The sequence below is a fragment of the Neomonachus schauinslandi genome, chromosome 8 (assembly GCF_002201575.2).
Source record: "Neomonachus schauinslandi chromosome 8, ASM220157v2, whole genome shotgun sequence".
Classification (NCBI taxonomy): domain Eukaryota; kingdom Metazoa; phylum Chordata; class Mammalia; order Carnivora; family Phocidae; genus Neomonachus; species Neomonachus schauinslandi.
In genome coordinates this window covers 118,647,917-118,670,098 of record NC_058410.1, presented here as the reverse complement: position 1 = coordinate 118,670,098, position 22,182 = coordinate 118,647,917, and the positions used below count along the sequence as shown (strand labels likewise).

Below are 22,182 nucleotides of genomic sequence, written 5' to 3'. Positions count from 1 at the left end.
CAAGTGGACTCCCCAGCCAGTGCGGGCCCCGTGTGGGGCTCGACCTCACAACCCTGAGATCATGACTTGAGCTGAAATCAAGAGTCGGATGCTTAACCCACTGAGCCATGCGGGCGCCCTGCCTTTGTTACTATCTTTAATTGTAGTAAAATATACATAACATAAAATCGACCATATTAGGGATCCTGGTGGCCACTGGAGGTGAGTGGCCATCATGGCCTTTTGCCTAGCTGACCCGCTGGCAGCCAGTGCTGCTGCTTTATGAGCGGATGCTGGGCCACCAAAGTCGTGGCGCATTCACAGGGACAAATACTGGTCCTTTGCTTGTTTGACAAGAAGCCAATGTGAGGAATATAAGAATGAAAAGGATTTGGGGAAGGCTGCCCAGCTGCTGACGGAGGCGGAGGAAGAATTCTGGCACAGTCGGCCTCCACCACCAGGTACCGTCCCTAACCCTCCCGTGGCGCCTCCCCTGAGAGATAGGGCTGTCACAAGGCTCCTCGTGGTGCACAGATGACTGGCATCCTTCTGAGAAAGCAACGTATTGGGATTTCTTTGCCAAGAGAGCCGTGGAAGACTCTGTGGAGGGAAAGCTGGGCACGAGCGGCTAAGGCGGCTGCGCCTGCTGGTCCTGAGACTGCAGCTTGGCCCCTTGCCCGAAAAGAAGATGGTATGTTTTTTCTCGTTGCATATTCTTGCCTCTTCCGTTGTAGATTAATTGACCATATTTATTCGTTTCTGGTTTATTTCTGGTCTCTCTATTCCGTTCCCTGACCTGAGTCTATTTTGTGCCGTACGATTTTGACCACTAAGCTTTGTAGCATAGCTCGAAATGTGAGATGGTGATGCCTCCAGCTTTGTTTTCCTTTCTCATAATTGCTTTCACATGTGCTTTGTTTCTTTTTATTGCCAAATACTATTCCATGCTGGGCATGTATATACCACAGTTTATATAACCATTTGTCAATTGATGAACTTTCGTGTTGTTTCTACATTTTGGCTGTCATGAATAATGCTGGCATGAACACTCACGTACAAGAATGTCTGTGGATATATGTTTTCATTTTTCATGGGTATATACCTGGGAGTGGAACTCCTAGGTCATATGGTACCTCTGTTTAACCTTTTGAGGAACTTCCAGATTATTTTTAAATTGACTGCTCTGTTTGACATTCCCACTAGCAGTGTATAAAGGTTCCCATTTCCCCAGTCTGTCTTTTCAATTCTAGCCATTTCAGTGGGTATGAAGTGGTATCTCATTATGGTTTATATTTGCATTTACCTGATGACTAATGATGTTGAGCAACTTTTTATGTGCTTTTTGGCCATTTGTGTATCTTTGGAGAAATGTTTATTCAGATCCTTTGCCCATATTTTGAGTTGTAAGAGTTCTTTTTTTAAAGATTTTATTTTATTTTAGATTTTATTTATTTATTTGACAGAGAGAGAGATAGTGAGAGCAGGAACACAAGCAGGGGGAGTGGGAGAGGGAGAAGAAGGCTTCCTGCCGAGCAGGGAGCCCAATGTGGGACTCGATCCCAGGACCCTGGGATCATGACCTGAGCCAAAGGCAGACGCTTAACAACTGAGCCACCCAGGTGCCCCAAGATTTTATTTTATTTTAACTTTTTTAAGGATTTTATTTATTTATCTGTCAGAGAGAGAGAGAGAGATCACGAGCCGGGGGGCGGGGTGGGGGGAGGGCAGAGGGAGAAGCAGTCTCCATGCTGAGCAAAGAGCCTGATGTGGGACTTGATCCTAGGACCCTGGGATCATGACCTGAGCTGAAGGCAGACGCTTAACCAACTGAGCCACCCAGGCATCCCAGAGTTGTAAGAGTTCTTTATGTAGTCTAGATATAAGCCACTTATCAGATATATGATTTACAAGAATTTTATATCATTCTGTGGGTCATCTTTTCATTTTCTTGATTAGTGTCCTTCAAAACACAAAAGTTTAAATTCTGATAAAGTCCAATTTATCTATTTTTTCTTTTGTTACTTGTGCACTTGGTGTCATATCCATGAAGCCATTACCTAAGTCAAGGTCACAAGGATTTATGCCTATGTTTTCTTCTAAGAGTTTAATAGTTTTAGCTCTTACATTCAGGTCTTTGATTTATTTTGACTCAATTTTCATATATGGCACGAGGTGGGGATCCAACTTCTTTCTTTTGCATGTGGATATCTAGTTGTCCCAGCATTAGTATGCCTTTTTATAGATGAATACATTGTAAACTCCATGAAAAAAAGGACATTGCCTAGTTTTGCTCACCTTTGTCTCCTCAGGATTCATTTAGCCTCTGACATATAAGATGCTCAATAAATATAGGTGGAGTGAATGAATATATGAGTGACTGAGACTTAGAGAGTTTAAATAACTTGCACGGGTCAGTCAGTTGGAAAATGGCCATTCATGATTCAAATCCAAGGTTTCCCATTCATTTCTAATAAAGAATTTTTGTGCTTCCAAGTTTCCAAAACTGTCTCAGGTTACCAAAAGCTCTTTATCACGAGAAACCAGATTTCCTCAAAGTTTCGTTTGATGCCCCCTCTGTATCATTCCGATAATTCCATTGTTTGTGAATAGCCACACTTCTCAAACTAGTGAGCCTCCTGTTCCTTCCACTTCTGACTCCCCTCCTCTCTCCACCCTTCCCAGCCACAGAGACAAAGACTCCACTTCCTTCTTTGGTGGTTTTATAGCTGGAAAGCTCTTCTAGATATCTGACCACAGCCTTCTGCACAATTTTACCATAAATTCCTGTGAGTGTTAGGTGTAACCATTTATTATGGGACCTGGTTTGGTGTGGGAGACATTTTGCTGTTCAGAAAGCTTTATGAGCTCTGCACTGTGTGAAGTACAGTTCTGGTGAAGGCCCCTGACCTTGCTCTGGTCCTGACGTGGTTATCCCTTCATGGACCGTTTCTGATTCGGGGTATAGCTTGCCATCTCAGAGGAGAATGAAGCCAGGTGGCGAAAGCCCAGGTTCTAAAACATTTTGATGGACTCACCTCTTTTGGGATGAGGACAAGGGAGAGCCTGGAAGAGAAAAAGCTTTGCTCCTCAAAGCTTCCCCAGTTAAAGCCAAGACAGGTGAGAGAGTTGGGCTGAATGATCAGCCCCCACCCTGACAGTGTTGAGTTTGGGCTCCCCCTGTTGGACCCCTTGGAAAATAATTATGTGAACTACAGGAAAAATCAAAACAAGGGTGGGCACAAAAGAAAGAGTATTTATGGAGAGTTTGCTATATATTAGGCATTTTATTTAGGCATGTCATTTCATTCTTCAAGTGATCCCACAGGTAGGTTTTATCAATTCTCTTTTGCAGAGTTGGAAGCTGAAGCTTGCCCAAGTTACAAAAGGATTTGAACCCAGAGCTTTGACCCCCTAAAGTCCATACCCTTTCCAGTACTCTGAGCCAAGAGAGCCAGCAAGCAAAAATGGCACGTGAGGGTTCTTTCCTCCCTTCACTTCCACTGAATCTATTGTTCGTTTTGTTGAGACATTTCCGGAGGCCCAAGAATGCTCTGGAGATCCCCCTTGAACAGTGGTGTGCTTCAGCCAGCTCAGACCAACTGGTAAGAGCAATTGTTAGACTGTTACAAGCTGGTTGTTAAACCATTGTAGTTGGAAAAGGGTCATGGTGGGAGGGAGTATTTACATCATGGAAACTGATAACCTTTACAAATCAGGGATTCTACCCCCCTAACCACTCATACTGGTTTATCAGCACACCATTGTAACTGAACTCTCCTGAGGTCACAAATGCCCTAACAGAGCATTAACTTTGAGGCCTTGAGTGAGAGCCTGAGATGACAGGGCCTGCCCCCAGTGGTCACAAACCTTCAACTGCAGGCTGAGGAAGGAGAGACACATCAGTTGGAAAAATGAGAACATGTATACACGTGGGAGAGAGAAAAGAGGCTGTAGAATATTGCTTATTCACATGTAAACAAAATACCAACATTTTTAATCATGGGGATTTCCGGGGGGAGGGGTGGTGACTTGTCATTCAGAGTTCTTTTCTTTCAGAGCAATGGAAGAGGAGATCCAATTCTTGTGGGAACTAGAAAAGTGCCCTGGATGGAGGGTGGGGGGCTCTGCACAGCACAGAAGAGGGGAGATTTCATTTGTGAAAGGAAAGGCAACTTTGAGCCTCTAGGTCTTGAGGTGGGAGGCAATTTGTAGACCACATTCCTGACTCTGAGACTACAGTTGGGATCCTTTTACCTGCCTGGTGATGACCTTCCTCCATCAAGTCCCCCAGATTACCCAGGGCTACAGGAGTCTGTGAAGAGCAAAACAACTCTAAGCATCAGGAGAACAAATCTCCAGAGCCAACTCCGGGTGCTTTTGGGTCATCTCCATTTGAGAACTGGAGTCAGGGGCCTTCCTCGGCTGGTCTAGATGCCGCAAAGAAAGAGCCACCTCCCATAATAAAAGAAGAGGAACATCCTAGGGGGTGCAGTTGGAGGGAGCATCTCCATGGGCAGGGGAAGGGACTTCCCAGCCCTACCATGTCCCCACAAGTTTCCCTGTCCCTTTATGCTTGCGAGCAACCACATCAGCACTGCAGAGGCTCAGAATAATTAAATAGTACTTCCCTAAAGGTCTAGAGTTAAGAAACGGAAATCAAAGAATTGAGTAGCAGGCAACCAGATAATCTGATTCACAAGACACAGCTGATTTATCTTCAGCCCACAGGCAACTGTAGGAATTGCTCCTCCTTTGCTCCTAGCTTGCTGCCTCCATCTCAAAAGAAGCTCCCTGAGTCTAAGGGGAGAAGGATAGACACCTGCACATTCCCACCCATGTCTGCTTAAGGCTCCCATTCTGAGTTCCAGGTCCCTGCCCTTGGACCCACCTCACTTATGCTGCCTGATGCCAGAATACGCATCTCTAAGAGATCCTGCCTGCATGTGACCTTAGCCCCCAGGGCACAGCAGGACAGTCGTCTCCAGGTAACCCCCCCACAGTGAGGGGTAGAGTGGGGTGTTGTCCTTTGTTCCAGGTGTTGAGACTCTCTTGAGGTTCAGCCTAGGGCTAGAGATTGTGATCAAAGAGACACCCGGATTGGATTGGATCGGCCAGAGCTATGACACTGATGTGATTCTTAGGATTAATTAGCCCTTTTGACAGGGCAAGCCTCCACCCACTGGTATAGCTCCCGGGCTGGGCGGGCCTGGGCAGACCTCACGGTCAAGGCAGACACCGGAAGGTGTGTGCAGAGGGAGGGAGGCTTGAACTCAGAGGCTGCCGGTTTCTGTTAGGCAGAGATTAGCACCCTGTGGCACAGATAATATAATCAGCTAACTACTGGCTGGTAAAATACCTTCTCTAACCTTTGAGAGAGCCTGCTCCCACTGCCTATTCACATCCATTCCTTCAACAAATGTTAAGTTTCTCGTAGGTGCCCCATGCTACACAAGACACTGGATATAGCAGTGAATGGGACAGCCATCTTGCCCCCGTGGAGGTCACAGGACAATGGGGTGAAAGACGCTGAACAAATAATTAAAGGGTGATGAGTGCTATGAAGGAAAAGCATAGGATGTAGTGGGGTTCCGAATTAGCAGGAGGCTCCAAGAGGACAGGGACCATGCCTGACCTGTGGACCTAGTGCTGGGGTTGGTGTGGGAGGCATGGACATGTTTGGTTGAGAGGATGAAGGAGTCTAGTTGAATAAAGGGTGTGTGTGTGTGTGTGTGTGTGTGTGTGTGTGTATTGTGTGGTTAACCCTCCTTTACTTCAGCTTGGTAAGCAGCTTTTATAAAACTGCTGATGCTCTGTGTAATTAATGATGGGTAACAGAGTGATATAATGAGATGTGTACAATTAGGGGCAGCTTACTAATAGGACAAGCCCTGACACAGAGTCCTTCCCACTTGAGTTTGAACTCTGAATCTACCACATACTAGCTACGAGAATCTGAGCAAGCTGCCCACGTTTCCTGGGCCTTGTTTCTTTAAATTCTATCTCTCTGCATTGTAAGCATACAAAGCAATGTATATAAACTGGAATGTTATGGTATACTATAGCATTCATACTATAACTATTACTGTAATATATCTATATCTATCATAAATAGTATAGTATTATATAGAGTATAACTAGAGCTTATATCATAACTGTTAATATAATTAATAGCTATAATACTTGGTAGTTACTTATTATTCATGTACACCAAGCTTATATCCAAAAGGACTTTGGTAGTCAAAAGACATAAACACGATAAATCTGGATTTGATAGACAAGAGTAGAATAATAAATCAAGGAGGAAGGGAGGAGAGGGTGTGTACGCAGTGCTAGAGAATATCTATGTAGAGAGAGGATGAGCCCTTGGAAAGTGAGTCAGAAGCCTTTCCTTTTGGGGAGGGGCCAATATGCTTGGCATGGGGGCAGTTTTACCAACCTTCCTCCCCCCAAGACAATCTCATTCCAGGGAGTTCAGAATTTTTTAACCTCCAAAACCCGTTTGTAGAAAGTTCTGATTGAGGGCTACTGCAATGAAAGGGGGATTGATGTGTATTCACGCAGTGGCCATGTTTGCAGAAAGGATAGCAGACCCTTTTGACCTTTATAAGAGGCACCAGAGATCTTTGCGTATCTCCAAATTAGATGATACATAAATATTTATCCAGATTTTCTGGACCTTTCTCAAATACATTTATGTTGAGAAGCTGCTAGTTTCCTGTTTACAGTCTCTTTACCACGAGTTAACCGCTCTTCCTACTTTCACTTAAGTTTTGTATCTTGCTCTGTGAGAAACTTTCGAGCTGCCTGAAAATATTTCCTGAAATTGTTTCACAAGTCTCTTTTCAAATATCTGCATTTATTGAGGATTAATAAAGCTAAGCTGCCATCAAGATCAAAATGCCTGTCTTTACCCCAATTTACAATTCCTAAAAACCATTATTTTCTCGGAACTCTTCACATTTTCATTACTTCGATTACCAGCATTAACCACTGGCTTTCTTTCCAGGCAATTTTCACAAAGAAATAAAGTTAAAAAAAATTTTCCCCCCATAGGTCTCCGCCTACTGGACTATCTGCTGAGAAACACAAAGCTGCTTCCTGAAGCTGGGTGGTCGGCTCTCCTCACCCAACCAGACCCAGCTGGGGAGCACCATTCTTGCTGTGCCTCAGTAGGATCTTCACAGACAACTGAAGCAACCTGAATGTCAAATTTACAGACGCCCTGTGTCCTGAGTATCAAGTATCAAGTATCAAGACACAAACAAGTAATGAAGCCATGCACCCCATCAGCGCCTCATTGCTCCCCTGCAATAATTCTAGATATGATTAGTTGTAGCTACAGAGTTAAGCCCCATTGTTAATTATTTTTTGGTGTTTTTGGGGGGCCAAAGTCATGGGCATATAATTCAAATGTTGTTCCTTTACTGGGGTCAGACAGATCTCCCAGGACATCATTTGCTTCTCTGCCTCGTGTGTCAGTTCTTCTCCCTCTTCTGTCATTATCATTAGGCCATTATTGACTTTTCAAGGCATGACCCTTGTTAGGAAATGATGGAAACAGTGCAGTTGCTCTGTAATCCCCAATTACATTGTGACTTCTTACAAACAAATGCACTCAAGCTTCAGCATCACTCAGTCATTGTAAAATTGTAAGAGGTCCAACATGTTTAGAGATGTGGTTCATGATTTGCTTGCTCTACTCCCTGGAAAAGGATCCAGAATAGTGATGGCCTGATGAGACACTGTGAGGGGAGCAATGGCTGGTCAGGGGTCACATCACACACAAAACCCTGACTGGAGAAGCGTGGCATCTTCTGGACATCTTTTGTAAAGATGACAGATTTCTTTAGATAGAAACGTTAGATGGAAGAAGCTTTGTTGACTGTATTGTGGAGGTCTTTGGCCTTAAGACCTCCCACAGGTGTAGGGAAATCTGCTACATATCGTATGAAACTTCAGTTATTATGTATAATTGCCAGGTGTTTAAAATAGGAAACAGGTAAGAGATGTATTCCTGAGAAGAGGGAGTGAAGTTGCCTTTGAGAGGAGGTTGAGGGCATTACCTATTTGGTTGTTGAGGGTATTAAATGGGATGGTGCATGAAAAGGACTTAGCCCAGCACCTGGCAGGTAGTAGGAACTCAATAAATGTGAAATTATTATTATTATTATTATTATTATCTGCCTTGCAGCTTCAGCCCCCTTGGCTTCATGTCTAGCAACACTTCCTAACTTGTTCATTTCTTGCCCTTCCTTGGGTTCTTTTGTTTATCTTAAGTTCTTCTTCTGTCTCCTGAAATAATCATATCTCATATCTACGGTTGAAGAGCTAAGAGCAGTGAGGGACCTCAGGGGTAGGTGTAGTCATAGATGGGGATAATGGCTAATTCCCAGGTCTTCTGACTTAAGAGTATTCAGGCCCTAGGAACAGGGTTTTTACCTTTTTCAAGATGGAGTCCTGTATTACATAGTTTATAGTTATTCCAGTCCGTGGGGTTGCTGGTAGTGGTATTGGTAGAGTATCCTAACCTCCTCCCTTTCTAAATCAGGCTCAGTTGTGATCAGGGATATCAGCTGACTTCACACAATCAGAACTTGTTCATTTGGGGCATCCTGAATGCTGCCAAAACTTGTGGTCCAGATGGGCAAGAGCCTGAATGAGAACCACCTCAAGAGAACCTCCTGCCTGGAGCCTCATGCTGAATTGTTGAATGTTTTTATATGGGAGGATGGGGAGGTGGGGGGCTGAGAGGGAAGAAGAGAGGTGGCCTTGTTATGTAGACTCTTCCTCTGACAGCAAAGAGCCAGTTGGATGGAGCTGTTCCAACTCTAGTTCTGGGCTCTGAAGTGGTCTTTACTTACAACAGCAGCAATGCCTAGGCTCAGACCAATGGGGAAACATCCTGGAATTTAGGAGCCTCAGATTTTCTTTTTCAGAGTCCCCCAAATGTCTCATTAAAAAAAAATGAGTTTATGTTTTTGTGAATCAGGATTGAAATAAAGGCCATACATTATTATACTGGTTATTTTTATGTGTCTTTTAATGTGTAAGTTCTCTCACCCATTCTGTTTTACCCTTTGTAATGTATTTGTTGAAGAAACTGTATTGTTGTCGTTTGTTTGATTGTTTTATTTTTGTCCTATAGAATTTCCCTCAGTCTGTGTTTGGCTTATTTTGCAGGATTCGCCAGAGAATGTTGTGAACTTCCAACAGAAGGTGCATAATGTCAGCTTGTCTCTCTTTTGGTTATGTTATTAGGTATTGACTAATCCATGCTTTTCTTAGTGGTTGCAAATTGGTGGTATTGGAATTCTACCATTCTGTTCTTCATTTACTACCTGGACTATTTCTGTAAGAAAAATTCCCTCATCAACCATGTGATCAGGTATGGTTCCTATAGGAAAGGCAGGATAAATGTTGATTTCTCTTTATGACCAGTTTTCAAATTATTGAGATGACTGCCTACAACGCTCCAAATGTGACCAATTAAAAAAATCATTATGAAGTCATGGGTTTATTTTTATTTTTATTTTTTTTTAAAGATTTTATTTATTTATTTGACAGAGAGACACAGCGGGAAAGGGAACACAAGCAGGGGGAGTGGGAGAGGGAGAAGCAGGCTTCCTGCAGAGCAGGGAGCCCGATGCGGGGCTCGATCCCAGGACCCTGGGATCATGACCTGAGCCGAAGGCAGACACTTAATGACTGAGCCACCCAGGTGCCCCGAAGTCATGGGTTTAAATATACTTGATCTATTTCAGTTTATTGCAACCCATTGCAATTATTATTCTTATGAATGTTTGAATTGTTTCATCTTTGGCAAGTGGGAGTCTCACCTCCCTTTGATATGGTCCTAAGATACTTTGATAGCTTCTTGAGTTTTTTGTTATGATGAGATATCCAAGCACATCTTATATATTTCCTTCTCTAAGCTGAAAACCAAACATTTCTTTAAGGTTTCCATCAATGGGAAATTGCAACTAGAGACCACAGTCCGGGTGGTAGGGACGTTCATTGCTATTAGGTTGATCCTTGTTTTCAAGGACCTTCTGGTGGACAGGAAATACAAGCGTGTATGTTTTCACATAAAGTAATTCTTTGTTTATACTAACACTTTCGATTCAAATAGAGACTCCCACTATTTTACATGACTTCATCTTAGATTTGCTCTTTCTCCTAACCAAGTATCTCAGTTCCCAAACACACCAACATTTGTGTTATCTTTCCATATTATCACCATTAATTGATTAATCATTAATCAATTAACATAAAAATGAAAACCACTTTTCAATTCTTTTTGTCCTTAGGGTATATCTCACTAGGTATATACACTGAAGTTAGTGTTTAGTGTTTAAATTTGTTTGAAATAGTTCTCTTTGTGATTATATCACTAACTCACTGTGCAGATAGATTTTGTTTTATTTCTTTTGCTTTTTAGGAAAAGCTGTTTTTTTTTAAAGATTTTATTTATTTATTTGACAGAGAGAGAGATAGCTAGAGCAGGAACACAAGCAGGGGGAGTGGGAGAGGGAGAAGCAGGCTTCCTGCCGAGCAGGGAGCCCGATGCGGGGCTCGATCCCAGGGCCCTGGGACCATGACCTGAGCTGAAGGCAGAGGCTTAATGGCTGAGCCATCCAGGCGCCCCAGGAAAAGCTTTTTTTTTTTTTAAGATTTTATTTATTTATTTGAGATAGATAGAGAGAGAGCATGAGCGGGGGGGGGGGGGGGGGGCAGAGATGGGGGGAGAAGCAGACTCCCCGCTGAGCAGGGAGCCCGATGTGGGGCTCAATTCCAGGACCCCAGGATCATGATGTGAGCCAAATGCAGACACTTAAGCGACTGAGCCACCCAGATGCCCCTAGAGAGAGCTTTTTAAGTTAAAGTTAATTTTTTTGTAATTATTTAAAATATTTACATAGCTTCAAAGTCAGATCTACAAAACAAAATGTATCAGAACCTATTTTCTATCCCTATCTCCTCTACTCAATTTCCTCCTTCTCCCACAGACATTTTAAAGATTTTGTCTTATTCTTCCATTGTTAAAAAAAGAAATATATATATATTCATTTATTCTTGGATATATAGTAGCATTCTATGTGATTTTCCCCACCTTTCATTTAAAAGATTATTATTATTATTTTATTGAGATATTTACATACAGTTCTAGCAATATATGGTAATGGTCTCTCCATGGCAGTCTATAGAGACTTTTTTTTTAAAGATTTTATTTATTTATTTGAGAGAGAGAGAGCAAGCACAGAGGGAGAGTGAGAGAGAGAAGCAGACTCCCTACTGAGTAGAGAGCCCAACGCAGGGCTTGATCTCAGGGCCCTGGGATCATGACCTGAGCCGAAGGCAGACACCCAACTGACTGAGCCACCCAGGTGCCCCATAGTGACATTTTTTTATTCCTTTTTTTTTTTTTAATGCTCCATAGTACTTCATGTTTAATTCAACCAGTTCTCTATTGTTGTACATTTGGATTGTTTCTATGCTTTTACTATTACAAACAGGGCTGCAATAAATAGTCTATGTAAACATTTTTCCATATTTTTGCCCTTAATTTTTTGGGATAGATTCTGAGAAGTGGTATTGCTGCATTAAAGAGGAAATGCATATGTAATTTAAAAAGCATATACTAAAGTAGTATATTTTACCTATCAGATTGGCAAAAATCCAAAAGTTTGTCAACACACCTTGTTAGCAAAGCTGTTGTGAAACAAAGAGGAAATGCATATGTAATTAAAAAAACATATATATATATATTCAAATATAGTTGGAATTGCCAACCAAATCCCCTCCATAAGGGTTGCCTCTTTCTGCATTCCCACCAACAGTGTACTAGAATGCCTGTTTCCCCTCAGCTTTGCCAACAAAGTGTGTTGACAAATTTTTGGATTTTTGCCAATCTGATAGGTAAAAAATACTACTTTAGTATAGTTTTGATTTGTATTTTTCTTATTAGAAACAAAGTTGAACATATTTTTATATGTTATGGAGCCCTTTACATTTCTTTGTGTGAACTGTTTGTTCGTGTCTCTTCCAAATTTTTTTAAGTTTTTAAAAATTTATTTAAGTAATCTCTACACTCAACATGGGGCTCAAACTTATAACCCCAAGATCAAGAGTTGCATACTCTTTCGACTGAGTCTGCCAGATGCCCTGTTCTTCCAGTTTTCTTTTTCTGAAGACTTATCCATTTATTTGAGAGAGAGAGAGAAAACATGCATGTGCATGGGTTGGGGAAGGGGCAGAGGGAGAGAATCTCCAGTGAACTCACTGCTGAGCACGGAGCCCCATGTGGAGGATCTATGAAATTGTGACCCAAGCTGAAACCAAGAGTCAGACAGATGCTTAACTGACTGAGCCACCCAGGTGTCTCCGTTCTTCAAATTGAGTTTGTAGGGGCAGAAAAAATTTCCCTTCTTCTTTCTAGGCTCTTTGGCTGGCCTAATAATTAAATTGACATAAATTAAAGAAGAAAAACAAATTTTGTACATATGAGAGCCCAATAAAAATATGATACTCCAAGATAGTCAGGCAACTGAGGCTTATATGTTGGCCTAAGCTAAGGAATGGAACAGGGGCTTAGGGCTTCACAGGGGAGGGGGACAATTCATGGGAAGATAAAAAGAACAGATGTTTGGTAGTCATATGTTTGTCCTGCCAAGCAGGTAAATTTTTCAGGTAAAAAGTTACCAGGGTACCTGGCTGGCTCAGTTGGTAGAGCATGTGACTCTTGATTTTGGGGTTGTGATTTGAGCCCCACGTTGGGTGTAGATATTACTTGAAAAAAAGAAGTTATCTTTGGTAATAACTCTGTTTGTGGTTCAGAACCCTATCTAAGTTCTTTTAGGCAATTGAAGGAGAGGTAAAAAGCTTTTCCTGAGTCTGCTGGGTGTTGATTACCTTCAGGTCAAAATAATTCACATGCCAAAGTGGCACATTTTGGGGTGGCCTATTCTGATCCCCCTTAAAGGTCTTGGTTCTTTTCCCTCTAATTTTAGAAGTTCTTTATGTATTAGGGATGTTAGCCATTTGTCTGTGACATGTTTGTCATTTTACTGTGCTCATGGTAATGTTTTCCTTAAGAAAGTGTGTGCTTTTACATTTTTTAAAAAGGATTTCATTTATTTATTTGACACAGAGAGAGAGAACATGGCGGGGGGGGAGCAGAGGGAGAAGCAGGCTCCCCGCTGAGCCAGGAGCCCGATGCGGGACTCGACCCCAGGACCCCGGGATCGTGACCTGAGCCCAAGGCAGACGCTTAACCGACTGAGCCACCCAGGTGCTCTTTTTTTAAATTTTTATGTAGTTAAATTTATCAATCTTTCTTTTCAGTTGAAGCTGGATTTTTAGCCGTAGTTATGAAAATCTTCTCTACTCTCAAGTTATAGAGAAATTCTGCCATTTCTTCCCTTGGTACTCTATAGTTTCAATTTTTTTTAAGGATTTTTTAATTTATTGGACAGAGAGAGACAGAGTGAGAGAGGAAACACAAGCCGGGGGAGTGGGAGAAGGAGAAGCAGGCTTCCTGCGGAGCAGGGAGCCTGATGGGGGCTCGATCCCAGGACCCCGGGATCATGACCTGAGCCAAAGGCAGACGCTTAACGACTGAGCCACCCAGGCACCCCTATAGTTTCAATTTCTTAAAAAGATTTATTTGTTTATTTGAGAGAGAGAGAGAGTGTGTGCAAGCAGGGAGGAGGGGCAGAGGAAGAGGGAGAGGGGAGCCGGATGCAGGGCTCCATCTCACAACCCTGAGATCATGACCTGAGCCGAAACCAAGAGTCGGATGCTCAACGGATTGAGCCTTGCTATAGTTTCAATTTAAAAAATATATCCCATGTAGAAGTTATCCTTTTGTATGCTATGATAAATGGATCAAATTTATTTTTTTATATAGAGTCTCAAATTTGCTATTATTAGCTCCCTTCCCTCCCTCCCTTCAGCTTGCCTTTTCCTGGACATTGTATTCTTTTCTAGGTTTGCCAAAACTGGACATGGATCAAAATAAACATCTGTTCAACTCCCTGCACTTGTTCTATTTTGTTGCCTGTTTTTCTTTCCTGGACTCTCTGTGATTTCTGCACAGTGTTTTTCCAGCAGCTCAAGGGAGTGATGACCTTTCGAGCTTTAGGAAGAGTGGGCTGAAGATCTGTCCAGAGAGTGATTCAAGCTGGAGCAGGTCCTGCAGAGGCCTCTCTGCTGGGGGTCCAAGTGGCTTTGTGGGGGCAGGGCGAAGGTGCTACTCAGGAGCACTCGGGAGGGAGCTCAGTTGTTGTTAATGACCCACGTTTCCTGTCCCCACATACCTCCTGCTCTTGTTTCTATGTTAGGAAGTGTCAGTTTTCTAACTGGAGAAGACTGGAGACAGAGGGAAGAGAAATGGACAGCAAAAGGGAGCAATGGGGTATGGAAATTGGAACCTCTCTTCCTCTGTGTTCACATGCTATCCAGGGCATCTCTGTATCATTAATGCCAGTTCCCACTCGCTATTTTCTACAACCAACTGCCAGGTACTCTGCTAAATGGAGTAAAGCATCAATCTTGACCTGTTCTTTGGCTGAGGTTGTTACTGCCAGAAAGGAAAAGAGGCTCAGAGTTAAGGTCACACGGTTGATAAGTAGTCGGATTTCGGTCTGTATGACATCAAATTCCAGGCTCAATGCTCCTAAGTCTGTGGCCCCCATAATAAAAGGTTCATAATACCCTGTAGTTAGGTTTCCTTTTCAATCTGAGCCCTAGCCTCATCCCACCTCATTGCCCAGATCCCCTTAGCTCATATGTGGGCACTGTGGTTGCCTCTACACTGAGGCCCTCATGCTGGGTTGCAAGGCTCTGTGGTCAGGAGGGCCCCATGCTGGCCAGCTTTTATTCTGTTCCCAGCATGGTGTCTGGCCCTTGGCAGATACTCAGTACATATCTGCTGGATGCTTGAATAGTTGAAAAAGAAGGGGAAAGAGGAATGTGTGTGGGAGATGAAGGGGCAGGAGTAGAGAAAGCACAGAGGGAGAGAGGCAGATTTGGGGGTAAGATGGTGGGGCCTGAAGATGCTGGTGGCTGGAAGGGGCCCATGTTGCTGTTGTTTAGAAGCACAGACAAGATGTCACTTGCATCTCAAGGAGGATTTCAGTTTGTTTTTTTAAAGACTTCTATTTATTTATTTGACAGAGAGAGACACAGCCAGAGAGGGAACACAAGCAGGGGGAGTGGGAGAGGGAGAAGCAGGCTTCCCGCGGAGCAGGGAGCCCGATGCGGGGCTCGATTCCAGGACCCTGGGATCATGACCTGAGCTGAAGGAAGACGCCTAATGACTGAGACACCCAGGTACCCCGGATTTCAATTTTTTAACAACTTGGTCATGAGGAAATGACCTAGACTGTGGGCCCAGGACTGAAGAGAGCTCCCCTCTTTGCAGCAGAATATGCACCTCTTCTTCCATCCTTCAGATTCTGAACATTTCCATTTTACATTCAAACATCCTCAACTTTCATCCTCAGCCTTTCAACTGAGAAACAAAACACGCAAACACAAATCCTGACTGTATTCTACAAACAAGGTAAGGTGAAGAAGGTATTGAGCTCTTTCAGATGGCAAAGAACAGGGAAACACCCAAGTTATCTTCAGGGAAGCCCTTTTTCCAAGGCTACACAGGTGAGTAAGAAAAATAGGAAATGGCTCTTTTCCATCTTGCAAGATGGTGGGTGAAAAAGCTGAGAAGCTGGATACTAAGAAGAAACCTGAAGCCAAGAAGGCCGATGCTGGTGGCAAGGTTATGAGAGTAACCTCCAGGCTAAAATACCAAAGAAGGGGAAGACCCACTGCAGCCGATACCCTGTCTCAGTCCCAGGGATCCTCAGATATTCCCCACTGGGTGTGTATTCCAGAAGAGCGCTGTGCAAGAGGAAATAGTCAGCAGCTAAATCCAGGGTTGAAAAGAAAAAGGAGAAGGTTCTTGCTATTGTCACAAAACCAGTTGGTGGTCACAAGAACGGTGGTACCCAAATGGTTAAACTTTGCACAATGCCTAGGTATCATCCTACTGAAGATGTGTCTCAAAAGCTGTTGAGCCACGCAAAAAACCTTTCAGTCAGCATGTGAGAAAACTGCGAGCTGGTGTCACTCCTGGGACCATTTTGATCATCCTCACTGGGCGCCACAGAAGCAAGAGGGTGGTTTTCCTAAAGCAGCTGAGCTGTGGCTTGTTACTTGTGACCAGACCCCTGGCCCTCAATCTTCTGCATAGAACACACCAGAAATTTGTCATTGCCACCCCCACCAAAACATCTCACTGATGCTTACTTCAAGAAGAAGAAGCCATGTAAACCTACACACAAGGAAGGTGAGTTCTTCAACACAGAGAAGGAGAAATGTGAAATTACAGAGCAGCGCCAGGTTGATCAGGAAGCTGTGGACTCACAAATTCTGCCAAAAATCAAAGCTGTTCCTCAGCTTTGAGGCTATTCCTGCTCTGTGTTTTCTCTTACAAATGGAGTTTATCCTCACAAACTGGTGTTCTAAATTTCTTAGAAAGAACCTAGTTAAGTAACAGATCCATTAAAAAAAAGAGAGAGAGGGGCGCCTGGGTGGCTCAGTCGTTAAGTGTCTGCCTTCAGCTCAGGTCATGACCCCAGGGTCCTGGGATCTAGCCCCACATCAGGCTCTCTGCTCAGCGGGAAGCTTGCTTCTCCCTCTCCCTCTCCCCCTGCTTATGTTCCCTCTCTCGCTGTGTCTCTCTCTGTCAAATAAATAAATAAAATCTTAAAAAAAAAAGAGAGAGAGGAGGGCACCTGGGTGGCAACAGTCGGTTGAGCATCTGACTCTTGGTTTCAGCTCAGGTTGGGATCTCGGCGTCATGAGATCAAGCCCCACACTGGGCTCCATGCTCAGTACAAAGTCTGCTTGGGATTCTCTCTCCCTCTCCTGCTGCCCCTCTTGCTCATGCTTGTGCGCGCGGGAACTTGCACTCTCTCTCAAAATAAGTAAGTCTTTAAAAAAAAAAAAAAAGAAGGAGAAATTATCTGTGTAGGCCTTGAGGAGAGCTGGAGTGCCATTCACGCTATAACAGCCATGGGACGTTATGGTCTGGCAGAGGAGGAAACCACTCTCTGTCTTTGAGGAAGGTGACAGTAACTCCTTCCTTCCCTCCTTCTCTCCTTCGTACCTTCCTCCCTTCCCTCCCTCCTTCCTTCTTTCCCTCCCTCCTCCCTTCTCTCTTTCCCTCCCCCCCACCTTCCTTCCTTCCTTCCATCCTTCCTTTGTTTTTGCTTTAGGGTATGATTGTATCATTAGTTTGGGGGAGTATTGCTCTTTTATAAGACAAAACTCTGCAATGTATCCTTTGATTACATGAAATTAAGGCAGAATCTGAACTGAGAGGCTGATCAAAGAGGTGTTCCGTTGCTGACCACAACGAAAAGAAAGGGTGTCTTCCTTGAGCAGAGAGATGAGAAATGTCCAGAGTGGGTCCCCTGAGACTGAAATCATTTTAGAAACAGTCACCTTTGATATGGAATTCTACCATGTCCCTGCTCTGGGCTATAATTCTTTTTTTTTGAGAGAGAGAGTGCACACATGAGGGGTGGTGGGGAGGGGCAGAGAGAGAGGGAGAGAATCTTAAGCAGACTCCATACTGAGCATGGAGCCCGATGCGGGACTTGATCCCATGGCCCTGAGATCATGACCTGAGCCAAAATCAAGACTCAGATGCTTAACCGGCCGAGCCACGCAGGCTCCCCTGTAATTCCCCTTCTTGACTGGCCTATCCATGGTTCAAGCCTCTGCTGAAGCTGAGTTGCCCCCTACCCCAGTGTTAGTTTGTAAAGGGAGGGAGGGGCTGAAGAGGCTGGATGCCTACAGGAAGTAGTGAGAGGAAGAAGCGAGAGGTGATACTGACCTTGGGTATCAATTGGGGATACTGACTGACCCAGGTGGCACTTCCAGGGTCAGGGTCCTAGACTTCCTACAGCTGTAGAAAAGTGGGAGTCTGGGTCATTTTGTAGCTGGGGCCCCTAGGTACAAGAGCACCCGGCTTTGGGGGTCCCAAACAGACCAGGTTCAGCCACTTGCCGCTGACAAAATCCAAAGGCAGAGACACGAGTGGTGGTGAAACAAGAAAGGAATTCATTTCCGTGAGGCCAACACGGACTAACATCTCAAAGATTATCTCCAAAGTGCTGAAAAAGCCTCCAGGTTTATAGGGGGGAAATGTGGCACAAAGGTTGGTAGGCAGCCGAGGTCAGGTGGCTCATTGCCTCGGGGTCTTGCTGGCTCGGGGCAGCTCTTATTGCTGGAGGGGATAGTGTCAGTCCCCCGCTCTGCCCACGGGGTCTTTTGCCTGAGTTAAGAGAGAAGCTGGAAGGAAGAAATTGATCAATTGGAAAGTAGAGACTGAAGTCCAAACGGAAGTAGTTGAAGCCCTCTTTCAGTGTGACTCTCAAAAGACAGCGATGGCCAGAGGCTGAAAAGCTGGGCTTCCCCTTCACCGGGTGGAGCTCTTTCTCGTTCCCCCTGTAGTGCCAGCAAAATCCCGTGTCTCTGGAGGATGGTTCCAAACCCCTGCGCTCTGCCTAGAGCAGCCCCGCTGCTTCCTACCTCTTCAAATCTCCTCCCCTTTCACACATTCTTCTCCCACCTTTTGTACCTTCTTCCTCCCAATCTCTTCTTGATCACATTCTTCAACATTTTTTCCCTTTCTACCTATTTTATTTTATTTTATTTTAAGATTTTATGTATTTGACAGAGAGAGAGACAGCGAGAGAGGGAACACAAGCAGGGGGAGCCGGAGAGGGAGAAGCAGGCTTCCCGCCGAGCAGGGAGCCCGATGCAGGGCTCGATCCCAGGACCCCGGGATCATGACCTGAGCCGAAGGAAGACGCCTAACGCCTGAGCCACCCAGGCGCCCCCTATTTTTTTTTTTTTTTATCTTCCCATCCCACCATCTTTGGTCTTTTCTTCCATTTCCCCCTTCTTTCCCATCTCCTCACCTTACCTACTATCAGATAGCTCCTTGCTTTTCTCCCATTTTTTCACTGCAACAGCTTTTTATCCCGTCCATTCAGCATACCGTAAACTCACGGCCCACTGCCTGATAACTGCAGAAACATAATTTGCCAACAGAATGTTTACCAAAAATATTGAATTCATTTCCAACATTAAAAATTGGGATATTTCACCTAAAAAAACCCCAGATTTCTAACTTTTAAAAATTGAGACTATCTGGCATGAGGCCCACATTGAATGCTGGTAACAATTGATGGAGCTGGGTGGTAGCTGCCCATGTCAGGTCACCAGAGTCTACTCGGTGTCCCCTGACCTCCCTCACACTGAGGGAAAATGTCAATTAGCACTTGACATTTTAATGTCATTAGGTTGAGCAGCTTTTTATCCTTTAGCAGAAAAATTTCTGTGCCTACCCACATCTTTACTCAAAAGTGGGAGAACAAAGAGACAGTGAGAGTCTTGTTTTTTTTTCTCACCCCTGAATGCTTTTAGCATTTACATTTCCTGCTTTGCCTCTGAAGATGGCGACCGTCTGCAACCTCTGCCATTGAAGACTCATGCCTCCTTTCCCCATTTCTCTCCCTTCACGCCCTCTTTTAACATAGTACATCCTCCTCCCACCTTTGGCTCACATGAAGATTAGTATTTAATGCAGCACTGGAAGGTTAAGTAACTTCTGGACCACCACTGAAACTTTCAATCTTCAATCTACAGAAAAGTCCTATGAAAAATCATTGTATTTTTACAGCAGTGTCTTGTGTATGTTCACAGATGGGAGTAGTTATCTTATTGACAGTCTATTACTTGTCTTGCTCTTTGTATCATCGGGCTAACAGCTTATTCATATAGATGTGAGCTGAGGAAATGTCACTGAGCATGCCCGAGACAGGCTTCTTTTAGGATCATTATCAGAACAGTAACAGAAACCTGAAAAATAGTGACATACGCAATTTAGGGGTTTAATTTTTCTGCATTTAAAACCAACCTTCGGGCACCCGGGTGGCTCAGTTGGGTAAGCGCCCGATTCGATTTTGGCTCAGGTTATGATGTCAGGGTCTTGAAATCGATCCCTGCGTCGAGCTCTGCGCTGGGCGTGGAGCCTGCTTAAGATTCTCTCTCTTTCTCTGCGCCCCCCCCCCCTTCCTTGCAAGTGTGTGCGCGCTCTCTAAAAAGAAAAATCAGTCTCAAGGTGAGAACAGGGCTCCTGATAGTGCAGTGGGAACCTGGCTCCCTCAGCCTCCTGAACAATGGTCTCTACGGCTGGCTGGGTCTTGCTTCATTTCTTCATCTGTTTTCCTCCTTACCCCTTACCACATTCTGACATACTATCTAGCAGTTTATGATCTGTCTCTTCTCACCAAGGGAAGGGATTTTTGTCTGTTTCCTTCATGCGGAGTCCCCAGCCCTGAAACCTCCTTGTGTCTGTTGAGTAAATGAAGGAGTGCTGTTGAGATGCCCGCCGGAGGCCAGGTTGCCGTGCCGCCGCTTCAGGCAGCAGAAGCAGGGGCGTAAAGGGCCAAGGGGATCCAAGCCTGTAGAGTCAGCTCCAGAAAAGTTCCATTTAGTGACTTAGAAGGACATCCCATTCAACTGTGTCACACACCCACTTCTACCTTCATGGGAAGCTGAGAAAAAAAATTTTTTCTAAAGCAGAGGGACATTGCTAAACAAAGTAAAATTGGGCTTCTGTCAGTAGGAGGAATAGAGAATGGATATCGGGTCTCTGCAAGACGGCTGTGATGCACTCTAAGGGCTTGGAGCTCCAGGAATCCTACACGAAGCTCTTTACCATGGCCCTATGCCTCCTACTTTATTTACTCTTGTGAGTAACATCAGCTTCCTTGCACTTCATTACTGTGATTCCTTAATTCCATACTTACGGTTTACTTGTTGGGTTTCTAAAATGTACTTGCATATAAAACCAAGAACTATGAATAGTAAGATAACCCCCACCTTTATTACACCAACTATTCAATTTTAGGTATCACTCTTCTTTCTGAAACATTCAGTGGCTTAAGCTCTACCCAGCAGGCCCCTGACTTTGTGTGTGCATGTGCAAGCAAGTGTGTATGCATGTGTTCACACGTGCACAGACCTGTGTCCACACAGGACAAAAAAGGGGAAGAGAAAAGCTTCCCCATGTCTCTTCCTCCTCCCTCCCAAGGCAGATGTTGTCTGGAGCTGAGAATGCTTTGATGTGTAGAATGCAGGGCTGTGCACCCCAACAGATAACCTGACGCACAGGGAGAATTGGGTAACTCAGGCCCTGCCTATGAGCTCACAAAGGTGGTAAGTGTGGCTGAATTTCGGCCTCTGCTTGGCTCCCTTGGCCTCATGCCCCAGCAGGGCATAGACAGCCTACCCAAAGGAAGGGGCCTTTTTTTCTAACTTGCACAAAAGGTGCCCCTTGTTGCCCAGCTTGTATGCCTCTGGGCTACCTGTGTCTATTTAATTCGCCCTGAGGGGGAGTCTTTTAAAAACCGCACACAAAGTCTCCCCATAGGTGGGCTGCCGTCAGCTTTCTCTCCTGCTGGGTCCGAGAGTCAGATATCTGCGTGTGAGTCATCACTGAAACCCTGACTCTCTTCCTTCTTTCCTCCATGCAGTCAATGTGTGACTACTGAATGAAAATAAGCTGAAGACAGACACATTCCATTCTCCAGTTCAGACCATCACCTTCTGCTAAGCCGCCCCCCTCCCCCTGCGTGCTGCTGCAGGAGAGATGGAGCCAAGCTTGCGGGGCTACCCATCTGATCCGGTGGAGGCCAGCTAAGTCCGAGGTGACAGAATTCACCCAGGGCAGGACACAGGAGACAGAAGTTTACTGAATACCCTGCAAGGGAGGAGCGGACAGGGCAGCAAAGGAGAGCCTGCCTGCCAGGAGGCAGTGGTGGGGGCTACAGTTAATGGGGGAGTGAGGAGGTGTGGGAACTATGGAATTTTCCTTTTTTGGTACCCGTGCCCATGTGTAAGTAGCCCCTTGGTCAGCTAGGGCTTCTGGCTATTTCGAGGTGGGTCGCCTGATGGGCCTGTTTGCACTCAGCCTGGTGGTCACCACAGGCCCTTTTTCCTTGCTCAGATTTCCAGGCTCAAGCCTGCTGCCTAAGAGTGGCCTCTACAAAGCTCACAGGGGGTACAACCCCTATTGTACTCCATTGAGGGACACTTTGGGATATCCTGACTCCCTCCAGATTGCCT

General features: G+C 44.6%; 1 pseudogene; it reads left to right on the top strand.

The window, feature by feature from the left end:
* Positions 1–15,679: 15,679 nt before the first annotated feature.
* On the top strand, positions 15,680–16,503 carry LOC110586811 (annotated as a pseudogene).
* Positions 16,504–22,182: the final 5,679 nt, after the last annotated feature.